Below are 7667 nucleotides of genomic sequence, written 5' to 3' on the forward strand. Positions count from 1 at the left end.
TTTTCACCCGATCATCTCTTTCCTTATAATGCTGCTTTAAAACGTTCAAGAAGAAATAAGTACATCGACGAGCTGGTCCATGCCACTAGATATCAGTTTGGAAAGTACAATTCATCAACCAAGAGAGACAATCCCTACCCCACCTTGGCCTAGAGAAGCAGCGTGGCTCAATGGAAAGCTTTGGAGTCAGAGGTCATGGGTTCAAATCGCGACTCGGCCAATTAGCTGTGTGACTTTGGGCAAGTCATTTAACTTCTCTGTGCCTCAGTTACCTCATCTGTAAAGTGGGGATTAAGACTGTGACCCCCCCGTGGACCTCCTCAGCGCTTAGAACAGTGCTGTGCACATAGTAAGCACTTAATAAATGCCATCATTAATTATTTTAGCAGCATGCTGCATTTTTTGCTTGTAGAACACACTTTCGAAATAGGCATCTCTTTTCCCATCTGCCAGAGGCCATAAAAGCAAAATTCCGTGTTTTTTTTTTAAGATAAAGAGTGGCCTAACTTTTCAGTCTCTCAACTCATACCTGCCCTTTTTTCCTCCTTCCTCTCTACCCCGCCGTTGAAATACTTCGGTACCCACGGCTAAAAATATCCAGTGGGGTCAAAGGCAGTGGGGCGACAGCCGCCAGCCAGAACAGTTGAGGAAGGAAACTGCTGCTATTGCTCCTGGAGTCCACGTGCTTCTCTGCTTTAGGTTTGTGGTTTCTTCTGGAAGAGGTGGCGACAGCCGGAACCAGCTCAGTTCTCATCTGCTTCCTGTGGCAATAGCATATAAACCCCCTCTGGATTAAGCTCCTCAAGGCCTGCAGATCCTGTCTATCAAATCTGTTGTCCTCTCCTAAGTGGTTACTGCAGTGCTTTGCACACAGTAAGCTCGATAAATACCGCTGATGAACAATGGCTCTAGGGTAGTTTGCACCCCTGCTTAAAACCCGTTTCAGACAACGGAAAATATAGCTACTGCAAATGCAGCCTTCCCTCCACTGTGCTAAAACTGAACTTAATCAATCAATCAATCAAGAAATCATATTTATTGAGCGCTTACTGTGTGCAGAGCACTGTACTAAGCGCTTGGGAAGTACAAGTTGGCAACATATAGAGACAGTCCCTACCGAACAGTGGGCTCACAGTCTAGAAGGGGGAGACAGAGAACAAAACAAAACATATTAACAAAATAAAATAAATAGAATAGATATGTACAAGTAAAATAAATAGAGTAATAAATAAATAAATAAACTTAATTGACTAGTTAGTTAAAATATGGTTGACCTTCCATTACAGAAGTGTCTTAGGTGGGTTGGTATGTTAGCGGGTACGTTAGGAGGATCAGACGACAGTAAAACATCTTGAACTATCTTATTTTTTAAAAATAAAGCTTTCCCCTAGTCGATATGCTCCTTGGGTCTACCTATGCCATTCATTCATTCATTCAATCGTATTTATTGAGCACTTACTGTGTGCAGAGCACTGTACTAAGCACTTGGGAAGTACAAGTTGGCAATATATAGAGACGGTCCCTACCCAACAGCGGGCTCACAGTCTAGAAGGGGGAATACTACATGATATTGTATTTTACCCTCCCAAGCTCAGATTACAGTGCTGTCCAAATGGTAAGCACTCAATAAATACCATCAATTGACTGATTGATTTTTAAATGCTTTATCTGAGAACCACAATAATATTGACTTGGGAACCCCAATGATAATCGTTATTATTGTTATGGTACTTGTTAAGCACTCACTATGCGCCAAGCACTGTACTGAGCACTGGGGTAGATACAAGTTAATCAGGTTGGCAGGTTTGTTTTGTCACCTCAAATACTGTTTTCATACTGCCCAGCTGTTTTCAACTGATGCTCATAACAATTTACCCCAAAATAGTTGAACTCTCCCATATATTACCCCCCCAGAACAACAGCATTCTGAACGGTTATCAAGTATTCTGAATTTTTAATGCACAGAGATTGTTCCGCTGTTCAAAGTGTAAGTGAATGCTACGTGTTATAGAAATCGACAATAAGTAATATTTTTAATGGAAACCCAGGGTTTTAATGTCACCTTTCTAGTAGAATTGTAAGCTCCTTGGGGTGGGAATTGTGTCCACCGATTCTATTTTACTCTCCCAAGAGCTTAGTAATGATAACAATAATGGCATTTGTTAAGTGCTTACTATGTGCCTATCACTGTTGTAAGCACTGGAGTAAATACAAGGTAATTGGGTTGTCCCACGTGTGATTCACAGTCTTAATCCCTACTTTACATATGAGGTAACCGAGGCACAGAGAAGTTACCCAAAGTCACACAGCTGACAAGTGGCGGAGCAGGGATTAGAACCCATGACCTCCGACTCCTCCTTCTAGACTGTGAGCCCACTGTTGGGTAGGGACTGGCTCTATATGTTGCCAACTTGTACTTCCCAAGCGCTTAGTACAGTGCTCTGCACACAGTAAGCGCTCAATAAATACGATTGATTGATTGATTGATTGACTCCTATGCCCATGCTGGCTTCGCTAAGCTTTGCTACTTCTTGGTTGATATCCAGTGATGGCCATCTTATTTAATCACCTACCGTGGTCTCAAGCTCCCATTTTCTATGGCTTGTTATCTCTGCTTCCATGGAATGTCGTTCGAATGGGAAAACTACAATCCTTCTGATTTGGTCACCGGGTGGTACTACATCCTCTCCTGGCGAGCGGCGTTAGTTTTGCAGTCATACACATCTCTGGGAACGCATTGCCCAAAGCTCGAAGGGGCCGTCTCCCTACCAATCTCATTGCGGGCAGTGACTTGAGGTATGAGGAGAAACCTGCCGCAGGTGTCATTCAATGGTACCTTGAGATATACATTCAACTAGAGTGCCCAAATGATAAAAATAGATATAACAGAAAAGATCTGCATTCTTTTATAGTTTCAAATTAGATAAAAAGAGATATATATTAGGCTTTTAGGGCCCTTCAAAACAAGATTGTGAGCCCCGTCTGGGGCAACCTGATCACCTTGTATTCCCACAGTGCTTAGAACTGTGCTTGGCACATAGTAAGTGCTTAACAAATGCCATCATCATTATTATTATTATTATTATTATTGTAGCAACCCCAGCTCTTAGAATAGTGCTTGGCATATAGTAAGCACTTACCAAATACCATTATTATTATTATTATTATTAAAAAACAGAGGAAACAGCAGCCATTATATTCAGCAATGGCAACAACAGACAATTTCTCTCCCCTGCTTCAAAGACACATCTCCAAAAGGCCTTCCCTGACCAGCCCCTTCTTTCCTTTTCTCCCACTCAACTTGATGTGCTCCCCTTTTATTTATCCCCTTTCCCAGGCCCTTAGAACTTCGGTACATATCTGTCGCATATATTTATAATAATGTCCGTCTCCCCTTCTAGACTGTATATGTTGCCAACTTGTACTTCCCAAGAGCTTAGTACAGTGCTCTGCACACAGTAAGTGCTCAATAAATACGATTGATGATGATGACTTAATTGAGTACTTTGCCAAACCAAGGATAGAATTCACAGGAAAATGCAAATCGTTCTCCCAAATCTGCTTTGGGTGAAAACAGCCCTGTCAAATGCTCCACCCGGAAGGGAATCACTAGTTAACCTATTGCTAAAGAGGATCTGGACATTCCATCAGATAACACTCACTTTTGTCTTAAGAGAAAACCCGGAAGAAGGAAAAAAAAATTCCAATGTTTCCCAAATTATGATGTGTTCATAGGTAGGCTCAAACGCGCGTTATGGGAAATGGAAAAAAATACCATCCAGTTCTTCAGATGCATCATTGTGTGACTCAGGATCTGTAAAAAGAGCTTTTATTTGTCAATAGGCTTTTTTTTCTTGATTCTTTCCTGACACTGGTGACCCAAAAGAAAATGTGGTCAAAGTGTAAGTGTTATTAGGTAAGTCTTTTAAAGACAATCGGTCAATCGATCATATTTATTGAGCACAGGGAACTGTTCTAAGAGCTTGAGAGAGTACAGTACTGTGCAATCTTCCATATTAACCTCTGAATTGGTTTTAGCAACCATACCAGTTCTTTGCACATAGTAAGCACTTAACAAATGCCATCATCATTATTAGAAAAAGAAAGGACTGCAAGAATGCATTTGGAAGCTTTTTTTTTCACCTAGCTGGACTGTTCTCCTGCCCCCTTCTGCCTTTATTTTTTTAAATCAAAATGATTTGTCTAAAGAGATCAAAACTGGAAGGGAGAACCTTTGATGAAATCTCAGCTGTTCATTCTAAGGTAAAATTTGCACTCATTTTCTGAAAGCAAAGGACCTGGGTTCTAATCCTACCTCTGCCGATTTCTTCCTGGAGACCTTGGGCAATTCACTTCACTTCTCTGTGCCTCAGTTACCTCATCTGCAAATTGTGGATTAAATCCTCTTCCCTCCAATTTAAACAGTGAGCCCCATATATTACAGGGGATGTGCCCAACCTGATAAACTTGTAACTACCTCAGCACTTAAAACAGCGTTTGACACAAAATGGATATAGCATGGGCCTGGGAGTCGAAGGACCTGTGTTCTAATCCTGCCAGTTTCTTTCTTTGTGACCTTGGGCAAGTCACTTCACTTCTCTATGCCCCAGTTACCTCATCTGTAAAATAGGGTGAAAATTGTGAGCCCCTTGTGGGACATGGGCTGTGTCCAACCTGATTATCTTGCATCTATCCTAGCGCTTAGAACAGTGCATGGCATAGTAGGTGCTTAGCAAATACCATAAAAAGAATCAGTCTCAAAACATTTTTACAACACTTTTAGCATTGAGCCCCCAAATACGCCATGTATCTTTCTGAGTCATCAGTCAAACTGAAACATTGACTGTCTTCAGCGTTCTTTAGGTGCTTGGGAAATGTATGGAAAAGTATTAGTTATGATCCTGACCCTCGAGGAAATTATAGTCAATCAATGAATGGCATTTTTGAGTGCATACAGTGTGCAGACACTAGGCAAATATAATCAAATGTAAGGTGATGTAAATTGATGGGGACAAAAAACGATGACTATACAATAGCTAAAAGAACATAAGACTTGACAAAAAAATTTACCAGGGAATGAATAAAAACACAGAAATGTACTATATATGAATGCTGAAAGGATGGGAGGTCTTTGAAGCAAAGGAGAGTGTGGACTGTGAGCCCACTGTTGGGTAGGGACTGTCTCTATATGTTGCCAACTTGTACTTCCCAAGCGCTTAGTACAGTGCTCTGCACACAGTAAGCGCTCAATAAATATGATTGATTGATTGATTGATTGATTGATTGATTGGAACAAAGGGTCAAATTTCCTTTCATCATGTAGTCCATTTATCCGTCACGTCAGCAAGACTTGCCAGGGAAGGAATAGTGGCCCTCCCAGGACTTCTTCCCAAACCAGGACTGTCCCTGCCAAACAACTTTGGATGTTCCAGGCAACATAGGGGAAGGGGCAGGGCATCTGTTTTATGGGACAAATGCGGTTATTGATGCATTGTGGGAGAACTGGGATTATGGTGGGGCGACGTGCAGGGAAATTACAGTTGTGGAGATTTCGAGGAGCCAAAAGGGAGGTCGAGGCCAGTGGGAACACAATGGGTGGTAGGGAGGGGCAAGGCTTACGTGGTCAAGAGTGAGGCGGGGTGGGCCGTGGGGCGGATGACAAGGTAGGATGGCAGGAAAAATAGACATTCAACATGCTTCTGGTTTAGGAGAAATTTGCCATGCTGTCATGGATGTGGTGTGGCGCATAGTGTGTAGCAAGCTGAGGTGTGGAGCATTCCGAGCAGGGGGAAAAGCGTGAGCAATGGGCTGGAGATGGGAGAGTCAAGATTGAGAAACGGTTGGGAGATGAAGTTCGGAGGGAGCACCGAAAACCCAAAGCTTCCTTCTTCCGCCTAGACTACTCTCTACCTGTTAAGAGATAATCGCTCAATTTAGGTATTTCACAACTTCTACGGGGTCCTTTAGCAATATCTCAGTCTATATATAGCTTAAGTTTGCTTCAAGTATTTTAAACATGTGTATACATTAGTTCTACCTCACCCAGGTGTTTTCTTTGATTTCCTTAGATGAGCAAATAACCCCACCTGGTGAGCAACATAGCTATTTTGATGATGGCAGTGCATTTTTGCTTAGTAACCACCCACGGTTGTAGACCAAAAAAAAAAAAAAAAATCTTCGAAGTTGAACTATGTAAATATGAGAGCACCAGATGCTCTTCTATGTAGCTCATGGAAAGTCTGCTGAAGAATTATAGTCCACAAAGACCTGGACTATTATTTCTGGCCGTTTACGTAATCCAATTTACTGCCATTTTAATCATTGAGCTTATGGAAAGGTCTTGTTGCAGAATTCAGTTGCTTCAATTTAACTTCCCTTACCGGTGTCCACAGAATGTCTCATTTCCTTCCTTTCACAGTTTACACTTTTGCTTGTGATGTGACTTGCGCCATTTGTCACACGCGTGGAGTTGCTCTCTTCCAGGATCTCGTGCATCACTCATTACGTGAGCACCCCCCGGTTCGTTGGCAGCTAGTTTGGGGGCTCCTATCTGAAGGCCATAAAGAATCGGGTGTTCAGACATGTGCCAGCCGACTCTCAAAAAGTGCAGCTCCCAAGGTTATAGGAATGGAATTTCTCAACTCTGAAGACTGCCGGGGATCAATCATTTTTCCTGCGTTCCGATGTCTTTAAGTATGGTATGTGGCGAAAGATAACATGCTCTTGAACCTCGTGAGTGGCTCTCTGTTTACAGGAAGATTTCTTCAGGTAAAGCCTAGAATTTCCATATTGCCTTCTAGACATAAACTTAAGTGAAGAAAATTGTCTTAAGTTGGTATGTGTGTTTGTGTGTGTGTGTGTATTCATTCATTCAATCGTATTTATTGAGCACTTACTGTGTGCAGAGCACTCTACTAAGCGCTTAGAAAGTACAATACAGTAATAAAGAGAAACAATCCCTGCCCATTTCCCCAGGAGCATTTTGGATCTGCTCAGTTGCACCAGGACATCTGTGGATACCAGTGTTTTGGGACCCAGCCGACTAGATTAATTAGACTGAAATCTTCTGGCTGTAGGCATTTTGCATGGACAATTCTTGTAGAAATGTAAATGCCGAATGTTCTCCTCATCTGATATTTGAGGTATTTTAGGGATCAAATAATGGAAATTTCTTTGTAACTTGTCTAAAGCAACTCCACACTTTCTGGTACTATCTGCTTAATCTCCTTATGCCCTTTCCACTCTTTAAATAGTTTCTCATTAATATTAAGATATTTGAGAGTACTAAGGTTGGAGATTTGAAAAATAACAAATGAAAGAAATCAATGTTTCAGATCTTCAAACTTCAGGGTTTTGTTAAGAGATACACGACTCCTATTTTTAGATGTCCTGAGAGAGAAAGGCCACTTAATTCATTGTGTTTTGTTGTTGGTCTTTACCAAAACCATCTGGGTGGGAAGATCAACAGAACAGTATAGTCAGTTTTTCCAAACTGGATGTTTCCACTACATGCCTTGAGATAAAACCCTTTTGGGGAAATAGGGAATGGGCTTTTATTAGTCAGGGATTTGTTTTTTTTCTGATGGTATTTGTTAAGCACTTACTATGTGCCAAGTCTTGTACTGAGCTCTGGGTTTGGACACAGTCCATGTCCCTAGTGGGGCTCA

This window comes from Tachyglossus aculeatus, chromosome 16 (assembly GCF_015852505.1).
Source record: "Tachyglossus aculeatus isolate mTacAcu1 chromosome 16, mTacAcu1.pri, whole genome shotgun sequence".
Taxonomy (NCBI): Eukaryota; Metazoa; Chordata; class Mammalia; order Monotremata; family Tachyglossidae; genus Tachyglossus; species Tachyglossus aculeatus.